Source organism: Lepisma saccharinum, chromosome 2 (assembly GCF_977018435.1).
Source record: "Lepisma saccharinum chromosome 2, izLepSacc3.1, whole genome shotgun sequence".
NCBI classification, from domain to species: Eukaryota; Metazoa; Arthropoda; class Insecta; order Zygentoma; family Lepismatidae; genus Lepisma; species Lepisma saccharinum.
In genome coordinates this window covers 99,302,014-99,328,391 of record NC_139230.1, presented here as the reverse complement: position 1 = coordinate 99,328,391, position 26,378 = coordinate 99,302,014, and positions in this window count along the sequence as shown.

The following is a 26,378-nucleotide window of genomic DNA, read 5'->3' as shown; positions in this document are numbered from 1 at the left end:
TATAATCAGCACAAATGCACACAGCAGTAATCAGGATAATATTCACTAGTAATAGTGTTCACAATAAAGAAAATGTAGTAACTGAATGTTTTTTGGCATTCTGTATTGTATCGAGGGCGTTTGTAGAATGTGCAACAGGGACCAAAGCGTCACAGTTTTCTTTGTTCCACTTCGAAACGGTTTGTTACGAATTGTAAGAGACATCACAAACACAACCCAGAAAGCAGTAATAAACACAGCAAGCGAACCCTAGCAAGCTAAAGCCACAGGGTGGTTTGGTGAGTGTTCTACCAGCTTCCCCTCTCGCGTTTGGAATCGTACTTTCCAGCTAGTTTCGTTTCCCTTGAACGGACTTTACCAGTCAAATAATTTAGAACTCCAAGTTAGTTGGTGTCAAATAAAAAAAATACTACACTAATCAAAAAAAAATTATCTTGCTTCACAGAATATAATACTAATATGATCCTCCTTTAACATGGAATTATCATTACCCGCACACAATATGAGTGTTTCCAAAGATCTGCTGCACATACCCTTTCCCTCATAACAAACATCACCTAAAAAGTAAAACACGAGCGTTTCTCTATTTGCAGTCCGTCATTGTTTACGTGTAGCACGCAAGGTTAAAGTTTCAGGGTTTGAATCCCAGAAAAGCATGTTTTTGCACTTGTCCTTTCTTGCATCATGATAAGATGTACAAATGTCTCAGCTCGACAGAATTCGACGGCAGAACTGTTCTGCTGCTTGCAGGAGTGTATGTTATCTGCTTCAGTAATCTATACTCCCGTGTTCCACCTGCAAGGCTGCGAGAGTAGTGCTTTCAATTATTTTGACTGGTATGTAATTTTCGCTGCTGGCTACAAGCAAGGTGTAACAAAATCATACCTCATGTGATATTCAATTTGAATTTAAAAATGTTGGGTGCGTCAGCACTTAGGCTACTTTGCACCCGTCACAATATACGGGGTCCAGCTCCTTACCATAACTAAAATAGCATTATTGCACTGTCTTGTTACTAAATTACAAAAATTTTCTGGCTTTCGTTAAAAGCTGAGGCTGCAAGGTGGAACTCAGCACACACAAGGACAAAAAACAGGACAAGACACACAAAATTATACTAGCCATAGTGCCAGTCGCCAGAGCCTCGTTCGTCTGCAAAATGTAGTGTAGGGTGTACTACTTGACAATTTGGTGTACTACGTTGAAGGCCACCCCTTACACCCCACCTCAAGTGGGGATTATTACAGATTAATTATTCGTTAAAATTAACATCAACAAGATAGCAAACAATGAACTATGAATCAACGAAATTAATAACAGCGTTTGCTTTTCTTTGACGGTTTACTCAGGAAACTGACCAGTGATCCAATATTTTGTTCCCAGTTATTTAAATTCATTATTTTATTATTATTAGTATTATTATTATTATTATTATTATTATTTAAATCTTGTATCTACAAAGAAAATTAAAAAAAAGAAACATAAGGACGTCTTATTTGAAATTCTTAACCCGTAGCGTGAAACTTCGAAATGCAACTGTTAACTTTCGTACTTGGTTCTTGGAGAGAACGTGCGTAATATTAATTTAACGAATGGTTTGTCCAATGAATGATTAATAATTGTGACGTCGGAGCAAGGGGCGAAAATCCCGTGGATAGAACGAAATTATTATTTACATTGGGAACCTTCAAACGTGATGTAGTTACCTAACAAACAATGCATAGCCAACCCAAATCTCGACAAATTAAAAGTAAAAGCGAGCAAATGTAGAAATATTATGCAATAGATATTGGTCCATCATTCCCAGCTGAATTGTATCCCCAGACATCTCTCACAAGTGACTTATCAAAAGTTTCATCTCCACATGATTTTGCAAAACTCTACCTCTCCAATTCTACTTCCCTCTCCAGAGGTATACCATGTTCGATTCCCGGTGGAGGCACATAGTGGTTCGGATCTCACTTTAAAACTATAGGTCGTGTCCCATTTAACCGATCTGTGCATAAAAGTGAACTTAAAACTATACATTAAAAAAAACTCGAGAGATATTCCGATCTCCGCACGGACTGCTTAGCACAGAGTTTACGAAGCCAATGGTTACGGTTCGCATCTCCCCCTGGACATGGGTGTTCTTTGTTCCTGCATCAACTTCCTAATTTCTTCCTATCATCACTCATCCTCATCGTCGCGATTAGCCAGAGTGATAGAAAAGCGATGCTAAATAACAAAATCGAATCATTCCAGACACACACACACACACACAAACAACATACATACACTGAAGTACTGAATAGTAGGAAATGTTTTGACATTTCTTATCACAAGTATGTGTGTTTTACATTGAAGGTAACTTCAATAATGCTTTGAGATGGGCCCAAGATATGTAGATCCGTCAATGACAGTCATTTGTTTTCTCCTCTCTCTTCCTCCGCATTGCTTTTACCCGAGAACCGCCGTGTTGCCAGTTTCCTTCAGTGCTTCTTTGTCAAAAGCTTCAAAAACGATAAATAACAGTTGGGCTGAAAAGTTCATAGGCTGACTCATAGATGGCGTTACTAGAATTAAATCCATGTGATTTTTACTTAGTACTAACCTTCAAAACATACGTGTATAAATTTCACAGCTGCCGGATAATTAGTTCGTGAGATATAGCATTGTGAGTGAAGCAGTTTTTGTTATTGTGAAAAAATGGATAAAAAAGAATTTCGTGTGTTAATAAAGCATTGCTTTTTGGCGAAAAAAAATACTGTTGAAGCCAAGGATTGGCTTGATAAACATTATTCGGACTCTGCACCAGGAAAATCAACCGTTGAGAAGTGGTTTGCTAAATTTAAACGAGGCGAAATGAGCATCGAAGACGATGCACGCAGTGGACGCCCCAAAGAGGCTGTTACCGACGAAAACATAAAAAAAGTCCACAAAATAATTTTAAATGATCGTAAAGTGAAGTTGATCGAGAAGGCTGAGACTTTAAAAATATCAAAGGAACGTGTTGGACATATTGTGCATGAATATTTGAACATGCGAAAGCTGTGTGCAAAATGGGTGCCGCGCGTGCTCACAATCGATCAAAAGCAACAACGTTTTGATGATTCGGAGCAATGTTTAGCGATATTCAACCGTAATAAACACGAATTTTTCCGTCGATATATTACAATGGATGAAACATGGCTCCATAACTACACTCCAGAGTCCAATCGACAGTCAGCCGAGTGGACTGCACGTGATGAACCGAATCCAAAGCGTGGAAAGACGCAACAGTCGGCTGGCAAGGTTATGGCATCAGTATTCTGGGATGCGCATGGTATTATATTCATCGATTACCTCAAAAAGGGCCAGACCATCAACAGCGATTATTACATAGCGTTGTTGGAGCGTTTAAAGGATGAAATCACGAAAAAACGGCCCCATTTGAAGAAGAAAAAAGTGCTGTTTCATCAAGACAATGCACCGTGTCACAAATCAATGAAAACGATGGCAAAATTATATGAATTAGACTACGAATTGCTTCCCCATCCACCATATTCTCCAGATCTGGTCCCCAGTGACTTTTTCCTGTTTGCAGACCTTAAAAGAATGCTCGCTGGAAAGAAATTTAGCACTGATGAAGAGGTAATCGCCGAAACTGAGGCCTATTTTGAGGCTAAAGAGAAATCGTACTATAAAAATGGCATCGAAAAATTGTATGACCGCTATAATCGTTGTATCGCCCTCAAAGGCAACTATATTGAATAATAAAATCGAATTTTGTCAAAAAAATATTTTTTACTATGTTAGCCTACGAACTTTTCAGCCCAACTGTTATTACATCTCTACTTTCGATGTCTAAGGTTCATGATGATACAAATGCTTAGCATTGAATAAAGGCGACGACCATCTGTTCAAGAATGCTTAACATTTTGACAACGCAAGGAAAGGATTCTATTGCAAAGAGCTGCTTGCGTCACCCAAGCTCCGACCGCTCCCTTACTGTTGGACTTATGCACGTTGTGGTTCGCATACCACTTTTAATTATAGGTCAGCACCGATTAGCCCATCTTTGCATAAAGTAGACTTAGAACTCAATTTAGCGTGATCACAGTTTCCATTACCGAACATTTCGGTTTCTTGAAGGCAATTGGGGAGCTACGTGAAATAGAGGATAAAGATTACAGGGGCAAAGGGATTCGATGTGCTGACCACGTGTCAACTTATAAGAAAGCCACTTAACAGGCCTTAGTTATTCAAGGCCGTTTCGCCACGGAGTTCTTTCATCGTAACTGTTATGGAGATGATTAATTTTATATAAGATTGGCGAGAAAATATTAATAAAACATCCTATTATTGTGTTTCACGCTAATCGGAGGTGAATTCTGTTACTGGGTGATAGATGGGTGTTATGATATGTCAGCTGTAAAGTTAAGAACAGTGGTACATTTAGAAGGAGTTTTAGAGCTAGGTAGTCTTATTTTTGCTCAACTTTCCTAAAAAAAACGTCAAATTTAGGAAAAGATGGCATGATCTAGGAGTGGTAAGAAGTAACTCATAATCCCTTTACTGCATTTGTGAGTACGCCACTGGAAGCGTGGGGAATACTGCTGCAAATGGAGAGGGTTCCTTACATAACGATAACAGGAGCGAGGTGTAATGAATGACTTTCCTGCAAGAGCCTAAATGTCAACCTCTCTTCCACGTCCTGGACTCAGGGGGGGGAGGTTGCCATTAGGTTATCCTAGGCTATAACCTAGGGCCACACAAAAATGAGACACTGAAGGGACAGAAGTGAAGACCATGGACTATTAACATTTCTTAATGTTGTGATAATGGCAAATTAAAGCATGCCAAATCCTATTACTTCCTTATTTCGTGAACCAAGGACTATCTAGCGCTTAAATAAGTTCTTACACCATGACCTATTTTCAAACGTCACCTAGATCATACAAACAATATGTACCGATATTGTATCAATGTTTTAAACTTTACAAGTTTTATTAGTACAGAGCATGCAGTTAGTGAAAATAAAGTACCATGATATCAAAATTATTAATAAAAATGTCTACAGTGCCCGAAAGAAAAGATAGCCTAGGGGCCCAAATTCTATATACTATCCCGCTCTTCATGGGCTGCATTTTGCAGACAATTTGGGCATTGACGTCTAGACTCACATTCAGTCTGTTTGTTGCGTACTGTCCAAACATTTTTGTCATTGCCCTCACATCAATTCCATCCTAATCTTAGCGATTGACCAAATGAATCAGAAGCGAGAAGTGAAATTAGTTAAATCAATCTGTAGATAACAGCAGAAAATGGCTGTGCCTTCCTCAAATTGAAGATTCCTATCGCAAATATATAATATAACATGAAGGATAGTATGAATGATGAAACAGATTGTTGGAACAAACACAATTTCATGACAAGGTTTTCCAGAATGCGAACCTAGGACCCCGAGTTTTGTAACACGGTACGCCAACCATTCAGCCACACAGCCGACCTGAAATACTTTTTCTATTATTATCTAAACCTCAAAATAATATGTTAATATTGAATCAATGCTTTTTCTTGTTCACATCACATCACCTACAAATTATCAGTGATTGAAGGGTGTGTGAGGCCCTACACATCGTTTTATATATTCTGTTAGATAATCTGGTCATTGTTAAGAGAATAAACAAAATGCAGGACTACATTTAGAATATAATCGTTATATTTGCACCTTCAATCACTGCCACAATCACTGTAGATGGAATGCCTATAAAGTGTGTTTACAACACGCTCCGAAACGTTTGCCGGAATCATTGCAATGGGTGTGATTTCGCGCAAACAGGCCTCCCCGATGGCGCAATGGTAGCGTCGTCGCCTTGTAATCAAGGGGTCCCGGGTTCGATACCCGGTGGAGGCACAAGTGGTTCGGATCCCACTTTAAACTGTAGGTCCAGTCCCAATTAGCCTTACTGTGCATAAAGTGGACTTAAAACAACAAGACGAGATTTCGCGCAAACAATTGTGGGGGAAGTTATTGGCTGAATATCATCCAATGGTAACAGCCGCTGAGGCTCTAATGGTGTACAGCAAACTTGAACCATATTGGGAGTACTGCATTCCCAACTAGTTGCCCCCATGCAGACGCCACTGTTGCTTGTGTATATAAGTGTTCACTCACTTACAAGCGAAACCGAAACTCGAGCTCTCAGCGAGACAACTCCAGGCGCCGTGAAACAGATAACGGTTGAGGCACTGACGTTCGTTGGAACATGCATTTCTACAGTCGTGGCGTCCCACTGCTTTGGTTGCGTTGAAGTATTTTGACAGGTGTCCGTATTTCGTTGCAGGATACATGCAAGACTTAACAGAAGAATGTTAATGATATGCATATGATATAAAATGGTGATTAATTATTATTCGGAAATTAATAGACGATTTCTCTTCTGCAGAGTGTAAGAATGTTTTCTTCCGATAAAATTAACGACGAAATAGTAAAAAAAATATTTAACCAGAAATCAACAAAGTGAATAACAGCCCTTGCTTTATTTACCTTTTGATATATTACCAAAGCAATTACCGACCTTTTTTTTAATACTGCCGATACTGTGCGTAAATGCAGTCAGTACCCCTGCCCCCAAAATGATATGTTTACTGTCTCCTTATATATATATCTCTGCCTCTAATTAATTATATATTTGCCACGTAAGACAGATGAAACTGACATAGGAATTCGAACCTAGAATTTATTGTGTTCAGATAATGAGTCGACCGACATTTAACAATCGTGACGTCCTTTAACTTCTCCAGGCACAAATAGCCTAGATATATAAATTTACTTTCTTTTGATCTATAAAACACCCGATATTAACACAATTTCAAAAAACATCTTTTACATATGAAACAAATTAAAACTGATTTGTGAGGGCATAGGAGTGCGCACGTGGGTTGCCAGTGGTGCATGAACACCTCCAAATGCGTCCTCAAAAAATTAAGAATGTAGAGACAACCATTATAATAATGAAAATAATTTCTCCCCTGCTGTCTCGAGATTTGAATTTAATGGTCGGACTTTTCTAAAGTTAAAGCCAGAAGAGTGAAACGACTTGCAGCCAAAGATATCCTCTTCTCTAAATTTAAGCTGCTCTTGCCTATCCTCTTCCCTACTCTGCTTCATAAATAACAAACGTGTCGTGAGGCTAACGATCTCTTCATTTTCGTCAGTTAATTTTTGAACAGCCTGTGTAATTTTACTTTTCCTAGTAGTATTGATCCCAGCCAAGCACGGCCGCTATTTAATGTTCGCAATTTAATTTGCACGTACTTATAACTAATTTGCACGGGTTTTAATTAATTTGCGCGTACTTAGAACTTATTTGCATGTACTTAGAATATTTTACATTTATGTATTTGCTTAATTATAACTTTTATGAATATATAATTATTTATTTTATGAAAAATATGTATATAGAAGGTAATTAGAGGTACTAAACGCTATGCATATGGTTTTATATTCATTACTGCAAAGTATGTAATGTATGAATCTAAAATAATTAATGTTTATAATATTGAAAATAAGAGTTTACGGTTTATGAACCGCTATGAACGGTGTTAATGGTACGAAAGAAGACGGTCCCGGTACTCGAACCCGCGATATGTAACGGTAATAAATGGTGAGGCCTATAGTGTACAATGTATGTAATAATGTATGTTATTATGTTATGAAAGACGATGGTACGACACGCTAGACAGAATACGGTCTTTGAATCTGAACTCCGCGCAGGTAGAGGAGAAAGGAATTTGGGGGAAGAGCGGTCAAGGTCAAATGACGTCAGAACGCCACAACAAAGAAAGAACGCGAGAACCTGATTCACCAATCAGAGAACGCGTCGGTAGATTTTCAGAACCGGTTTTTCCAAGGTTAACTAGTACGCAAGAACAGGGGAAAGGTATGCAATACTGTAGGGCAGGGGAGGGATTGAACCAGACAACAAAGGATGTCTGGAATGCGCAGCAAGGGTCAAATTTTTTGAAACTGTGCGTCGCTTGCATGCTAGAACATGTTTCTATCTAAGTAAGCCAAGGCTACCGAGAACACAAGAAAAAAGGATTTTGGATACCCAATTAGATTGGAGCGAGAACTTTAATATGAACAAGGAGAACGAAGCGTAAGGGTTTATTATTTGTACTAGGAAGAAGGGAGAGCTATCAGGGACTGGGCCTACAGTTTTCACTATTTGTTTTTATCACGGGGTAACGAACCTAGGACCTTTTGATTATTGATTTAGGTAGTAAATTTATGTTACTGTGTGCTATTTAACATATTATTGAGGTTATGTCAAATATTTTCCCACCTTATCCTAATTTTTATGAAAATAACACAATTCAATCTGTCCAGGAAAGACTTTTAGTTACATTTTCGACACATAAAGTGTGTGTTTTCAACTTCTATCTGTTTATTTCACAAGTTTAGGCTTATTATTACTCAAATAACACAATTTAATCTGTTCAGGAAAGATTTTTAGTTACATTTTCCACACACAAAGTGTGTGTTCTCAACTTTTATTTGTTCATTTACACAAGTTTAGCCTTATATTTACTCAAATAACACGATTTGACGTGTTTTTTTATTACATTTTACATTCACAAAGACATTTTTACAATATTTTAATTTATTATTTTACAACTTTATGTAAATTTTTTACCAAAATAACACTATTTATATTATTCAGGCAACATTTTTTATTAAATTTTGGACTCGCAAAGATATTTTTACAACTTTTTAACTTATTAGTTTACAATTTTATACCTATTTTACCAAAATAACACTATTTATACTATTCAGGAAAGACTGTTAGTTATATTTTCGACACACAAAGTGTGTGTTCTCAACTTTTATTTGTTTATTTACACAAGTTTAGCCTAATATTTACTCAAATAACACGATTTGAACGTGTTTTTTTATTACATTTTACACTCACAAACATATTTTTACAACATTTTAAATTATTATTTTACAATTTTATACCTATTTTTACCAAAATAACACTATTTATATTATTCAGGCAACAATTTTTATTAAATTTTGTACACATGAAGTGTGTTTCGTCAAGTTTTACCCTTTTATTTTACAAGTTTAGGCTTAATATTACTCAAATAACACAATTTAATCCAGTCAGGAAGGATTTGTTATTATATTTTGGATGCACAAAGAGATGTTTTCAACTTTTTTACTGATTTTTTTGCAGGGTATGTATTATTTTTTTTATTTTCTTTTGTATCATATATACATTTACAAATTTTTAACTTAGAGTTTAGTATTTATTTAAATATTTTCAAAAACACTAAGGAAAAAGTACTTTTAGCTAAAATGTAAGCCACAGAATATATTATTATTATTATTATTATTATTATTATTATTATTATTATTATTATTAGGGTTTACTGATTTCCACTATGCTATTTTTGGTTCTGTATTTCTATATGTATTTATTTAGGTCAGGTTATGCCTGCTACGTAGGAAAGTTTGTTTATTTTAGAGTTTGCTGAGTATTTTGTTACTCTTATACTAGGTAAAGTTTCCTAAATATATCAGGTAGGGCTCCATCCATATACTTTTGTTTTTGCTGTTTGGAGATGATGCGATCAGCATCACTCTCCATCTGCTTTTTATTTTATGTACCCAATATTATTTTGAGGCTTAGTGAATTCTAGAGCCTATTTATGCAGGAGAGATGGCTTGAAAATTTTGATCTCAGATAACCCAAAACTATTTGTCAGAGTATTTTAAAGGATATTTTATATTTATTATGTGCCACTAGAATATCAAAGCTTGCTTAATTTTTATGTCTGTAACGCTGTTATTGTATTTCTAGCTAAGCCTTACTGGATAAAGTACACGAAATGTTTATCATTTCGACTATTTACCTTTCTACGAGGCCAAATTTTTAGTGTAACGAAAATTATTGTGTGTCTATAAAGACTGAAATTCTTTTACCGATGGGTCCATAACTGGACGCTTACCAACATTGCCCTTTTTTTTAAAAAAATAAATAAATATATAACCATTTATCAATATATTGACAATTCACAGGACAAGACGAAGTTCACAGACGACTGACTATATGGACCATAGGTCCACTTGCTAAACTTTTTTCTATGTTAGAAGAATAACTTAGCCTTATAGCCTTTTTCAAGGTATATTTGAAGTATTACTGGTTTTTTGGGTGCATCAACACTTGGGTTATTTCCATTTGGTTTATTATACGAGGCTACAATCACTATCTGAACACTGAAATCCTCTGATTGAAACTAAAAGCTTAGGCTGTAACAAGGGACTTAGTATGTATATCGACAATTTATAGGACAACACGAACCTTACAAAGGATTATAGGTGACGTAGGACCACACGCCAGAGCTATGTTAATCTGCAAGAAGCACTTACAGCTAATATTACGAGGAAATGAGTTTGATTTTTACTGTTTCACAAGAATGCTATCTTTTATACACCCAATATTTACTTTTTCAAGTAACTACTTGTACCAGAAGCACTTACAGGGCAACTCTAACTACACTTCGACTTATTCTATATCAGGTGCTAAATTTATAAAGAACTATGATTGTGTATATTTCTGAGGAAGTATGCAAAAGCATATTACCCGATTAAAGTATCTGAAAAACAGATTTTTCTATGCAAGTATATTTTTGTTGACTGGATTATTTAACAGATCAAACAGGAAGACTGCAAAATTCATTAAATGTAGTTCTATAGTATAGGTGGTTTCAGAGATATAAAAATAACAAATATAAGATTTCGCTTTTTTTGCTTCTGAGGCTAATCGCGACGGTAAGGGTAAATGGCGAGGAAATGTAACGGAGGAGAAACAGTCCCAAAAGTTATGGGCTGCATGTAAGTTAATACCACAGAGATATTACAGTAGGTGTAGGTTCTACCACCAGAACATTTCTATTATAATAATACTGGTTATGCTGTACTGTTAGCTAATGATGCTATTTGAGAAACTTAAAAGCGTACTTGCGAAATTTTAGATAAATAATAATCTGTTAGACTGTAAACATATTTTATATCCATTCTGCAAAAGATCCGATGACAAAATTTAAAAATTGTTATCGCCCAGACACGGACTCGAACCCTGGACAGATAGGTTAAAAGCCTAACGCTATACCAACTAAACTATTTGGGCACAAGGTATTCTTTATTGAAAAGTTAGTTATGTTAAGAAATATATTGAAACACTTGAGAACACTTTTGGTCTGGTTCGACAGAGAAGGAGACAACATTTCCAAATTTTTACAGGCTGGGTGTATTTTTCCACTATAGAGGCCTTCACTATATGTAATTCGAAACGCTAAAGTTCAGCTAGCTTCCAAAATTGAGGTAAAGATTTTGTTTGGCGAGATGAACAAGTTACAATTATATCCAGTTACGGACAAATAAAGCTAAAACTCTCAGATTTACTGTACTAGCCAAGTTTCAGTAACATTTTCTTCACTTTAGTACAAATACCAAAGAAATAGGTATATTTTATTTATAATTTGACAAAATGTACTAGTATTTAATTCACAAAGTTAGGTAAAAACAGTATTTTTAAAAAATATTGTTACTGCCTTCAAATTTTATGTTATTTAGCCACTAACAACTGGTTTACACTGTTTGGCATCCTTTAAATAGGAAAAGAAGGAATTATTTGTTTAGTATTTTTACTACTTCATATTTATTTAAGAAAACAATTCTACAGTTTAATTTAATTTTAACAAATTGTTACTAATTTATATATCAAAGTTATGTTATTTAGAGTGTATGAAGGCGTATAAAGTTAATATTTGTACTTATCAGTTCAACTAACAATTATATTTTACACACAAAAGATAATGTTTACAGTTAAATTACTTGAATCAGAGAATAATATTTTACAGTAATTGATTCATTCAGCACTAGTCAGTACTTTTATGCATCAGAAAGTTTTCTTAATTTTCTATTACGCATGCTATTTTGGGCTATTCTTAAAATGTATTTCTAGGGCAAACTGGTTTAATTTTCTGCTTATAATGCACATTGCATTGTACATTTGTTATATTCTCTACTTACAATCCAAATATTATGCTTATTTAATGTATAACTAACTAACTCTCTAGCCTTCTTAAACCCGAATGTTCATGGCTGCAGCAACACATGCCTTTCATCTGTCCCTGTCCTGAGCAAGATCTATATACTCCTTTCCTTCCCTACCAATTTCCTTTAGGTCCATCTCTACATTATCCCTCCATCTTTGTTTTGGTTTTTCTATTGGTCTTTTTCCATCAAGTTTCCCAACAAGAATCCTGTATACTCTTCTTTCCTCTCCCATTCGTACCACATGATCTACACACCTAAGTCTTTTTGATTTAATCATTCTAATAATATCTGGACATGAATACAAATTATGTACTTCTAAATTATGTAACCTTCTCCACTCATCTGTCTCCTCATCTGTTTTAGGCCCAAATATTTTCCTAAGGATTTTATTTTCAAATACTCTCAATTTATGTTCCTTTTTCAATGTAAGGGACCAAGTTTATTTACTGTATTTAACTTTTTTTTTTTGTAATTAACAAAAATTAAAAGCTTATACTGTAGTTATTATATCTTTTTCTATCAGCTTATTTTGAAATTAATATTATTAGGTATAGTCTTTGATTTATAACTATATTGCTTTTTTTATCAATTTATCTAAGAGTACACGCAGACAAACACATGTGTACACACTTTTATGTAAATAGATATGCCTTTTTTCAATATTTTAGTATGAAGATTGCACTTTAGCTATTCAAGCAAGGGTAGGAAAGGTAGGATTTCTGAGAATTTGTTGCAGGATTTTGTTGTCCAAGTATAGATGAGAACTGAGCTGGGAGACTGTTTTGAACCTTTTCATGAGAGTTTGCATGTGAACTGTATGCAAATTGAGCACTATTGACTGTCCATGCTTCTAAGTTTTGCTGTTATTTCACATCAACTCTGTGAGACTGTAGACAGTTTTCCCATTTCAAGTAGTTTTTATTGATTGTATTTGTATATGTTTTGGGGACTTAGCAGTTTTATGTTATGAGGCAGTTTGTTGTAGAATATTTTTTACCGGATTGTTTTGAGATATTGAGTGTCTGCTGTTTTACTTGTAATCATTTTCCTTCTTGTGTTGTGTATTTGACTATATTTTGTCCAAGTTCGTAGTATTTAGAATAATTGTTATTGACTTGTAGATGTAGGGAGAAATAATCCTTTGCAAGATGCCCTATACTTTAGTCTGAACATTATTCTTAGTGTTCACTTTTGAAGCCTTAGTATTCTGGTAGTATTATTAATGTAGAGGTAAATTAGGCTGAAATGTAGGCATTTTTCTGATAAATTATACTCACTTAGTTGTTTCAGCAGGTAGAAGTTGCATGATGGTTTACTGCTGATGATGTTAATTTGCTCTTCTTATGTACTACGTATGATGTAGCTTACTTGAGTAATTGGAATTTTCTACTGAAAAAAGGATTGCTTGTCTATTTTATTCCTATGTTGTTGAGTTTGTCCATAAGCAAGCCATGTTTTTTTACTCTATCCTATGCCTTGGAAGAATCTAGATATATTGTGTTTGCAGTTTTATGTTTCTCTAAGGTTTCAGCTATGTAGTCTTTTTAACTGTGCTATGGGTGTGACTATTGATTTCTCTTTCTGGATGCCATGTTGGTTTCTGTGTATTCCTCTTGCTGCTTGAATTTGACTTAGGTTGTTTGCTTTTTTTCTTAGATCTTTATTTGTAAATATTGGGTGTATAAAAGATAGCATTCTTGTGAAACAGTAAAAATCAAACTCATTTCCCCGTAATATTAGCTGTAAGTGCTTCTTGCAGATTAACAAAGCTCTGGCGTGTGGTCCTACGTCACCTATAATCCTTTGTAAGGTTCGTGTTGTCCTATAAATTGTCGATATACATACTAAGTCCCTTGTTACAGCCTAAGCTTTTAGTTTCAATCAGAGGATTTCAGTGTTCAGATAGTGATTGTAGCCTCGTATAATAAACCAAATGGAAATAACCCAAGTGTTGATGCACCCAAAAAACCAGTAATACTTCAAATATACCTTGAAAAAGGCTATAAGGCTAAGTTATTCCTCTAACATAGAAAAAAGTTTAGCAAGTGGACCTATGGTCCATATAGTCAGTCGTCTGTGAACTTCGTCTTGTCCTGTGAATTGTCAATATATTGATAAATGGTTATATGTTTATTTATTTTTTTTAAAAAAAAAGGGCAATGTTGGTAAGCGTCCAGTTATGGACCCATCGGTAAAAGAATTTCAGTCTTTATAGACACACAATAATTTTCGTTACACTAAAAATTTGGCCTCGTATAAAGGTAAATAGTCGAAATGATAAACATTTCGTGTACTTTATCCAGTAAGGCTTAGCTAGAAATACAATAACAGCGTTACAGACATAAAAATTAAGCAAGCTTTGATATTCTAGTGGCACATAATAAATATAAAATATCCTTTAAAATACTCTGACAAATAGTTTTGGGTTATCTGAGATCAAAATTTTCAAGCCATCTCTCCTGCATAAATAGGCTCTAGAATTCACTAAGCCTCAAAATAATATTGGGTACATAAAATAAAAAGCAGATGGAGAGTGATGCTGATCGCATCATCTCCAAACAGCAAAAACAAAAGTATATGGATGGAGCCCTACCTGATATATTTAGGAAACTTTACCTAGTATAAGAGTAACAAAATACTCAGCAAACTCTAAAATAAACAAACTTTCCTACGTAGCAGGCATAACCTGACCTAAATAAATACATATAGAAATACAGAACCAAAAATAGCATAGTGGAAATCAGTAAACCCTAATAATAATAATAATAATAATAATAATAATAATAATAATAATAATAATAATAATATATTCTGTGGCTTACATTTTAGCTAAAAGTACTTTTTCCTTAGTGTTTTTGAAAATATTTAAATAAATACTAAACTCTAAGTTAAAAATTTGTAAATGTATATATGATACAAAAGAAAATAAAAAAAATAATACATACCCTGCAAAAAAATCAGTAAAAAAGTTGAAAACATCTCTTTGTGCATCCAAAATATAATAACAAATCCTTCCTGACTGGATTAAATTGTGTTATTTGAGTAATATTAAGCCTAAACTTGTAAAATAAAAGGGTAAAACTTGACGAAACACACTTCATGTGTACAAAATTTAATAAAAATTGTTGCCTGAATAATATAAATAGTGTTATTTTGGTAAAAATAGGTATAAAATTGTAAAATAATAATTTAAAATGTTGTAAAAATATGTTTGTGAGTGTAAAATGTAATAAAAAAACACGTTCAAATCGTGTTATTTGAGTAAATATTAGGCTAAACTTGTGTAAATAAACAAATAAAAGTTGAGAACACACACTTTGTGTGTCGAAAATATAACTAACAGTCTTTCCTGAATAGTATAAATAGTGTTATTTTGGTAAAATAGGTATAAAATTGTAAACTAATAAGTTAAAAAGTTGTAAAAATATCTTTGCGAGTCCAAAATTTAATAAAAAATGTTGCCTGAATAATATAAATAGTGTTATTTTGGTAAAAAATTTACATAAAGTTGTAAAATAATAAATTAAAATATTGTAAAAATGTCTTTGTGAATGTAAAATGTAATAAAAAAACACGTCAAATCGTGTTATTTGAGTAAATATAAGGCTAAACTTGTGTAAATGAACAAATAAAAGTTGAGAACACACACTTTGTGTGTGGAAAATGTAACTAAAAATCTTTCCTGAACAGATTAAATTGTGTTATTTGAGTAATAATAAGCCTAAACTTGTGAAATAAACAGATAGAAGTTGAAAACACACACTTTATGTGTCGAAAATGTAACTAAAAGTCTTTCCTGGACAGATTGAATTGTGTTATTTTCATAAAAATTAGGATAAGGTGGGAAAATATTTGACATAACCTCAATAATATGTTAAATAGCACACAGTAACATAAATTTACTACCTAAATCAATAATCAAAAGGTCCTAGGTTCGTTACCCCGTGATAAAAACAAATAGTGAAAACTGTAGGCCCAGTCCCTGATAGCTCTCCCTTCTTCCTAGTACAAATAATAAACCCTTACGCTTCGTTCTCCTTGTTCATATTAAAGTTCTCGCTCCAATCTAATTGGGTATCCAAAATCCTTTTTTCTTGTGTTCTCGGTAGCCTTGGCTTACTTAGATAGAAACATGTTCTAGCATGCAAGCGACGCACAGTTTCAAAAAATTTGACCCTTGCTGCGCATTCCAGACATCCTTTGTTGTCTGGTTCAATCCCTCCCCTGCCCTACAGTATTGCATACCTTTCCCCTGTTCTTGCGTACTAGTTAACCTTGGAAAAACCGGTTCTGAAAATCTACCGACGCGTTCTCTGATTGGTGAATCAGGTTCTCGCGTTCTTTCTTTGTTGTGGCGTTCTGACGTCATTTGACCTTGACCGCTCTTCCCCCAAATTCCTTTCTCCTCTACCTGCGCGGAGTTCAGATTCAAAGACCGTATTCTGTCTAGCGTGTCGTACCATCGTCTTTCATAACATAATAACATACATTATTACATACATTGTACACTATAGGCCTCACCATTTATTACCGTTACATATCGCGGGTTCGAGTACCGGGACCGTCTTCTTTCGTACCATTAACACCGTTCATAGCGGTTCATAAACCGTAAACTCTTATTTTCAATATTATAAACATTAATTATTTTAGATTCATACATTACATACTTTGCAGTAATGAATATAAAACCATATGCATAGCGTTTAGTACCTCTAATTACCTTCTATATACATATTTTTCATAAAATAAATAATTATATATTCATAAAAGTTATAATTAAGCAAATACATAAATGTAAAATATTCTAAGTACATGCAAATAAGTTCTAAGTACGCGCAAATTAATTAAAACCCGTGCAAATTAGTTATAAGTACGTGCAAATTAAATTGCGAATATTAAATAGCGACCGAGCTTGGCTGGGATCAATACTACTTTTCCTCCTTGATATTTTGCTTTTTTGACAGTGCGCAGCAGATCTTCAAGGAAAAATTCTTCTAAATGCAACTCAAATTTCGTAAATTCTTCTTCGCTCATTCCCGTGCAAGATTTATGGTACCACTTTTTACAAAAACTACATTCTATTGCCCCCTCATAACAAAGTTCCTTGACGCAAAATTCAAGTATTTTATTCCAGCCTATTTCGGCTGCTTCGTCCTGAGACTGAGAGATCGACGTTCGAACCATGTTTGCACCACTGACCTACTTATCGCTAGCTCGCTAATCCCTTAATCCTGTACAGCTGCAACGAAAGAGCCTGCTCACCCGATCAAACTGTACAGCTTTTTTTCACTTTCTTACGCAGGACACAAATATCTTACACACAAATAATCCTTTCTCAACTTATTATTAACAAGATTTCTTAAGTTAAATGTATTATCTCAAAAAATAATCAGAAGGAACTCCCGGTACAAGGCACCATGTAGCGTTATACAAAATTGATTCGAAGATGAATTTTTTGTGGACTGACGTCAAAAGCAAAACAGTAAATAAAACCGACAGTGGATTTATATATATATATATATATATATATATATATATATATATATATATATATATATATATATAAATAATTAATAGAACTGTGCTTTATAGGTGAGGTTTCAACATACAATATTTATACATCCAGGCCCAGGTATCTGACATCAACGGTTTATAAACGTTTTCCGGAATACGTTGAGGGTCAGCTTCCAGAATAGATTTGTTGAGATACAATAAGATTTTTTTCAATAACTCTTTGTACCGTACAGAAATTTATTTTTTCTTGTTGTAACCAATGTTGCCTACTACACATGGCAAGAAACTACCTACCCTGTCGTTATTTATTTATTATTTTATTGTTACTATATATTTTTAATTTCATCACTCCAGGCGTTAACTTCCTTAGCGCGCTTAGTAAATATACTCAACACTAAACACACTAATCAATGAACACACTGAAGCACTAAACACATGGAGGGAGTTGGGGGGAATATAAACCTGGATGGTGACTAAAATCCAGTTGTATGTCTTCTATCTTCCTTAGTTCCGCTGTCTTGGGATCCCGGGTTCGAATCCCGCTCGGGCTTGGTTGTTTGTAAATGCCCATTCATCAATTTCATCATTTCATCCCTCATCTCCATCTTCGCAAATTAGCCAAGAGGCACAAAACGCGAAGTAAAATAAACTAAATCAATCAATCAATCATTCAGTAAATTCGACTCTATTGCTAACGGCCCCCATGGCTGAGTGGTTAGCACATCGTGCTACGTCGGCAGGGGTTCAGGGTTCGAATCTCGGCCTGAGCATAGATGTTTGTGAGTGTCCAGTCATCAATTTCATCATATCATCATCATTCCCATTGTCGAAAATTAGCCAAAAGTGACACACAAAGCGAAGTAAAATAAAGTAAATCAATCGGTCAATCTATTGCAGCTAACCTTCGTGGCGGAAAGGTTAGCACATCGCATTACGACGCTACTTCGGTGTTCCTTTGTGGATGCTTTTCATAAATTTCATAGTATCATTACTCATCCCCATAGTTTCGACTAGCCAAAATGGGTAAGAAAAGCGAAGCTACATAATAATAATCTAATCAAATCCACTTTATTTTGTTCATTTTTTTACCTGGCTGCATTCAGGAAGGAGTGGCTACGAAGCCAGAAGTTCTAATTTAGAATCATGAGTAAGGTATGCCATTGTGTTCCTTCTATCATTTATATCTGCATTCCAGCATTAATGGTCATTAACGATTAACTAAAGAAAAGCGACTCAGATTAACATTAATAGGCTATACGTTTAATTTTTACTGTCGCTTCATTAATGTGGATCATTTCACTATCCTAGGGGAAAATGTTACTTGAGCAACGTAAGGAATACTTGCATTCGAGGCAATGCAAGACATGGGAGGGGGATTACTAAATTTAAACTACCACCTTTCGAAGCGTCACATATATTTTATGCAGTTTATGCTACACTGAGAGCATTTTATTGTTAGTTCATTTAGTTTATTTAGCGTCGGATTTCTACCATTTCTGGCTAATTGCGAGGATGCAAATGAATGTTAGAAGTGGAGAAGGGACAATCAGAAACATATAACGCAAACCCCACAGAGGATGATTATGTATGGCAGTTGGCAGTTGCTGAAAACAAAAATAAAGTATTTAAATTTTTCCTTCCGAATTTTTTTGTGCTGTTTTATGTGCATGCATTACATTTCAAGCTCTTCTTGGTGATTTTGTTTTTCTACCGCCTTGAATTTCTTTGGCTGTTATCTCATTGTATCGATGTCACGGACCCAAACAGCACAGGTGACGTCACAGAAAGTACAGTAGTGCGTCCCAAATGGCGCAACGTTACCGTAATACGTCAACATATTATGCGCCGCTCAGTGTTCTGTTTTTTACCCTATAGCTACGCCGAACAACCGATTGGGAATTTTAGGTTTGAAAATTAAAGCCTTAACCTCCAAAAGTATCATATTAATATGAAAGATTAATCTTAGAAAATGAAAGAAACTCTTCAACAAAGTTTTAAACTATATACGAATTGTAGTTATAAAAACCTACCGATTAAATTATATTCTTACACCAATATCCATATTTTGAAACATATTTTTATAGAAATAAATTACGGCTTTTCGACAACACTTTTAATGTCAGTTAAAATATATTCATATTTTCAATCATTGATTGACGCATAGTCGTAACGTAATTTCCTGAGAAATATGGTGTGAAAAGATTAATTTCCCCACTTCTAAAGGTTCGACTCTGTGGACGAGTGCGTTGAGTGACCGTACACTCCGAGTTCGAGTCTCGTCAGCCTGGACGAGGCTGTTTTGTGAGTGTATCTTCATCCATTTAGCATAATCATGATCCATCGTCGTGAATAGTCAAAAGTGGAAGAAAAGCGACATAAAATAAATATGAAATACAAATGGCTTCTAAACAACACTGGCCTGGAAGACGACAAAGCTTCGTATTGTCCATAAACTCCACAAATGAATCTCGTAGTCCATCACCCTCCCACCCCCCCCCCCACTTCCCTTTTAAACAGGGGATCATTTCGTGGGCTTATAACTGTACAAATATAAGACATAAAATAGAACAAAGTAGGTTTCACCGGTGACCAGTAGCATAGAAGCAGCTCCCTCAATGCAGGGAAGGGGGAGGCTAGGGAGCTGGAAATGTTGTCTATGCCTTCAAATATTGGATAATTTCACGTACATATTTTTTTACACTAATAAACCGGTCTAAATTGTCCATTTTAACCCTAAATTGAGTAAAGAAAATTTCCTCGCTCGGCTCACAATGAGAGCTTTTCTTCATATAGAGTATATATGTTCTAAAATAATACTTTCGACAGAAGCAAAAGTTTAATGATGTGTAAAGGGTGTGTCGAATTGTGTTGTTATCTTTGGCATACAATTCTCAACCTACGGCTCTCTGAATGCACAAATTTTAAACAATATTCACTGTACAACTTCTCTAACTGAATGTAATGTATTCGCTATATGTTATACGTCTAATAATAATAATAATAATAAATGCATGTTAACTGAATCAAGTCTTTTTCGGTGTAATGTGCTTTCGATCCCCTAGAAATCTTAAATATCGATCTTTATGTGTCAGACGAGACTTTTTGCCCCTGGAGGAAATCTGTCGACGCTAACTAAACAGATTGGTGAAACTTCAACTTCCCTGGGAAAGCCAAGGTTTGCCAAGCAGTTTTTCATTGAATGACACCAATTAATTTTGAAAGAAAAGCAGAATGAAACGATACCAAAATTAATGAACAACCATGAGTAGAAAAATTGCGAAAATAATTAAACACGAACACTTTCAGCACGAATAGAGGTTACATGGAAAGAACCCCTTCAACAATTCTATGCTGTCTTCACCCGAAAAATATATGCAATGTTAGTGGTATAGGTGACTTCGCACACACCACACTGCGAGAGGAGGGGCCCGTGCCCCAAGACTCCATTCCGAGACCAGAAAGTGAAAGAAAGAAAATAACTATGATGATAGATTGAATTCTTGAAGTGCATCCGATTTGGAACACCTTTTATTAAATAATTCTGAATTTTGCGTACGTATTATGTGTGCCCATATTTCTATTATTCATTTAAATTATGAAACTAATTAGTATATTAATACTTGCTATTTAATCAAGTTAAAACATCATGACACTTTGCTGAATGAGTTGAAAGGTGCTTAGACTTAAAATGTGCTAAGGTGACAGAGAACAGGCGATTGGTTTACATGCTGTTAACGAACAGCGATATCTCTTTATATGTAATCATCACGATCTCTCGCACAAACACTGCGTCATAAAGGAAGCAATAAAGAAAGATTCTGCCGAACTACTCTCCAATTAAAAATTATGGCTACTGGAGTTTGCACTCAAATTAAAAATTAACCACTTAACTTATTGAATTCTGATTTAAGCTAAAAAAAAAAAATATTTTTGCAAGTATGCTTTCAATTTCCTATCGTCGTGAGAACAAAAAAATGCGGCTTTTTTGTTGTTTTTCAAACTATGCTCTCTTTGAGATTCTGTAATTAAAAAACTTGTGTTCCAATCTGAACGAAATTTAAATACGTAGCTCTACTGGTTAATTTTTAATTGGAGTTCAAACTCGAGTCTCCATAATGTTTAATCCGACTGTAGACAATCATTCGCTCTCAGGCCATATGCCCTGAAAGCAGAGAAAACAGGAATAGCATAGTCTGTCTCCCTTCTTTCCGTACTTTCAAGCGGCAACCCTCGAATCAGCCACGAACGGCGTCACCCACCCCCTCCCCTCCCTTAACGTCCCCTCTCACTCAAGCAAGAAGCACAGCGTCGAAGATCCAATTGCTTACATGGGCCAATCTTGAAGGTCTCAAACAATTATTAAAATTCTGGTTTGAAAGATTGCGTTAATACTTTTTCACAATTTTCCGCAAAGTTTAGCTAAATCTAAAGAATAAACGCGATAATATGGAGTCATGAACATCGTGTTTGTACCTTCATAATTTTATCATTCCACCTCATTGTCTCGATTCATCCACGAAATAGACCAGCGGCGAAAAATAAACAAAATAGAAATAGCTATGTAGGGAACATTTTAATTTAATAGGTCGCTAATTCTTTCTAAATAATGTGACGTGTAGAATCGTTTATATTACAATCGAAGCAAGCAAGAAATATTTTTTTGCAAAATTGAGGGGAAAACCGGCAATTTTGACCAAATATTTAGTCTAAAATTTCTACTAAAGTAAAAAGTTGTTAACCGTAAGTGGCTGCTGGGAGCTCAGAATGTAATCTTGATTTATTTGGGAGATGTAGGAAATGTCTCGTCTGACCACCCACTTCCCCCAAGCACAAAGTGTGCCTGTATAAAATGAGTAGGCATAATATTCCTTCCATTAATACTGGCCATGGTTTGATTGCATTATCTTTCAGACATCTGTATTTCAACTGACTTGCAAAAGCGTTTTAGCATGATTTTTCTTTTACATTTGTTGAACAAAGAAAACTGGGAAACATTGTTAACTGTTCGACCATTTCTTACATTAATAATACGCAAATGCGCGTAGGCGGGAACTAAACGTACTTGCAATCACACGTGTAGGTACTTTAACTTTGTTTCGGGCGGGGTATAATACAAGGAAACTCATTAACATACATATACGTATTGCATTCTCCGTACCTTGTCCGGTACCCCTAGTGTCGTAGCGCCATGTGCTAACCAGTCCTCCACGGGGGCCTGCCGCGACGATATATCGCCTTCATGATAAATATCGCCAAATGTCGTGACTATATATCGCTGACACCTTATATGTCGCCAAATATCGTGACGTTATATCGCTGACACGATAGATGTTCTAAAATTTATTGACGATATGTTGCGCAACACTAGTAAGAACTAATAACCTGGAAGTTAAATTGGAAGTTTAATTCGAAAATAAACGAAAGAAGGCAAGGAGAGGAAATTTAAAATTACAAACAGATTTAATAAATGATTCAAATGTTTGTAGGTAAGCGAAGATTTGTGGCCACCGAGAAAAGTGAGTTTACACTGGATATAAAGCAAAACAAACAGCCCGACTATTTCTTAAAAGTTCTTGAAAGAAATGGGCCGGAGAAATCAGACCATCCCATTGGCTGGTCGCAAATCTGAGTTAACCATTTTTCAGGACCAAACTTGAAACCAAAGCTGAAGAAAAGAAAACAGGCAGTTTCTGGATCCACGCATCTTTCAAATCTCCATTGCCGAAGTTGAAATTAAAAGATTGTCGAAGGGAATGTAAGGACACTTTATGTTTTGAAACATAAAAATAAACAAAACAAATTTTGCACTTTCATTTAGCGTATCGAACCGTACTCTTGGTTATTTGTTAGTTTGATTTTGCAAGTAATCCTCTGCTCCAGCACACCACACAAGCACGTGGGGCCTCTCCGATGGCGTAGTGGCAACGTTGTCGTTTTGCCAAGAGGTCCTGGCACACAGTACAGTGGTTCGGATCACACTATAAACTCTAGGTCCAGTTCCGATTAGCCTATCTGTGCATAAAGTGCACTTTATTAACAATTCAAATCAACCACACATTCATATATACACATATTTGTGTGAAGTCAGGTAGAAGTCGTAGAAATAGTATAAACATATGTTTAAACGTTTTGGTATTATATTATCAAAGCTCAATTATTGTTTTCCCCTCCAATAATTCCCATCAAGCATCGTGTCACAACCCCCTCCCTCCGGACACCCCTGCCTCCAGTTTGTTTCACGACTGAGTTCACTGAAAACCTTGTCCGGTCAACTTAAGTAGTTGTTTTGTAGGGATATAAGAAAACAAATGCAGAAGTTATTAACTTTGAGCATCTCAAGAATTCTCAGAATTCAAGATTAAAGAATTTTTACTTAGAAATGCAGAAAGTGATTAAAAACAAATTCTCACGATAACTTATGCCATGTGTTTACAAATTATTTATCTCGGTCAATAAGACTTACGAGCGAAAAATATGTGCGACTTCCAGAAAAGATAATAATGATTTGAGATTTCCCCGCAACATGCAACACAGTGGCGACAAGCGATAAAATAGTAAAAATGTACACATTTTTGTAAGTACTGCATACTGGTTGTATACATTCTGAAACAATAACGTCTAAGATTACATCAACTTCATACATTCTCTCTTTCCTTTTCCCCCTACTGAAAGAACTTTTCGGCGTAATTTGCATTGGATACCAAACTCTAGATTTTAATTATTCTTGTAATAAATTGTTGGCTATCAGCCAAGACATCAGAAAAGCGTCTTTGTCGTATTAGAACTTTCCTAATTTTACGCCTCCTCTCTGACAATTTTGATTGATTCCGACGATGAGAACGAATGATGAAGACAAGAAATGACAAAAAAATATTTAAAAATTTGTTTTAAGTCAACCTCTTGCAAAGATCGGACTCCACAATGTGCCTCCGCAGGGAATAGAACCTAGAACCCCTTGATTACAAGGCAACAGTGTTTCCCACTGCACGATACACTACACAAAAATAAAACAGTCATTCCCAAACAAGGGATGTATGCTTTATGTGAATAAAGTGGCCTTAAAATTATAACAAAAACTAAAAAAAGAAAGATAGAAAGCAGAAATAAACTCAAGGGGTTCAACCTTGAACCGTTGGTGATGATATCTACATTCTGTCATTTGACATCTGAAACCTTTAGTCGATTTCCGTTGCGGAGTAAACGGCGTAACACGCTGTGAAGCCTCAGGTTCCTACGTACCTGGTCAGGCGTGGATGTATCATTGTGTGATCCATCACCATTTCATCGGTTCGTCATTTATCTTCTTCGTCGCGATTAACCAGATAGGTAGAAAATGGGCGTAAAATAGAAATACACTGGAACCCTTAGTTTAGTGTTGTATTGGCGATGCATGGCAACTGTAATCACAAACATTCGTTCGTGTATTAGACGACCAAGATTTGAAATGTGTGCTCCTTTTCGAAGAATTCAATTGCTACTTTTTGCACAGAAAGGCTATTCGAGACTGAACCTACAGTCTAAAGTGGAATCCGAAACACTGTACCACGTGTCCCCACCGGTATCAAACCCGTGACGCGACCCCTTGATTACAAGGCGACGCTATCGTTTTCCAAGACCACAGCAAAACGTCCTTTTGCTGTATACAGTCAACGGCAAAAATTATAGCAGGCAAGATATCAATAGTTTTTTTCAATTATTTACTTTCCCAGACAGGGCTTTTTTTAAGAAGCTGTATGACGATTCCGATCCTTGAAAATCACATTGAGGAACACAGACTTAATTAACATAATGATGAGCAATTTGTCTATTATTACATTTGCCTTCGATTGTGCGCACAACACAGGAATTCTGCATTTATCGCAAGTTACACAGGAAGAGCGAGAGAAACCTGGGAAGTGCTTCTACATATAACATCTAAAAACAACACCGAGTTGTTTCCCCCCCAATCCCTTATCTGCGAGGGGCTTAGTGGGCATGGTTGCCACTGCTTCAGGAACACATGCAGGTCGTGTGGGAAGAGAGAGAACTAAGAACGCTCACTCCCGTGTTCTCTCAGCATTGCTTCACGAAACGTATAACAGAAATATTTTCAATTTAAACTTTGTAAACCAACTTTATGCTTTAATGTTGAAAAAATAACGTTATTTAAAAGCAGCGAAGTTAATCATAAAAGATGAATATCTGGCAACCTTAGATACCGATAGAAGAGAAACAAGATCGCCTGCTTGACAGTAAGGTTGTCCTGTCTCCTGGTTGCAACGTTGCAAACGCAAGCTGCAGAAAATGCAAGCTCTTCGAAAAAAAGTTTAGAAAACACCTTTTTTTAAAATCAATCGGTCTACAAACCGAAGGCAATAGCAATTGAATAGAATGGCCATATTTCCACGCAACAACTTTACTTTTTACTCTACCTTTCTTTTTTGTCTGAGAGCGTACATGGGGTGGGGTCTGTAGACTCCCCTAATACATGAGCAATATTCAAAGAAATTTAAATGCAGTATTTATTCATTCATTCAGTATAGGTTATATACGCGTGACTTACAAAGTACGAAATTACCTTACATATAATTTTGTTGTGGATTTGTCACATTTTACATTGTTATAACAATTTTCTTCTGCGATAAACAAGTGCTTAGCTTTTCTTAAGCTGTCATTGAATATAAGTCAACTAAAGAGAAAACCGAAATCCTCAGCATTGTACGTACCAACATGTGACACTGGCGACACCACACAAAATTAGATAAACTTCATAATACAACGACCTCGTACT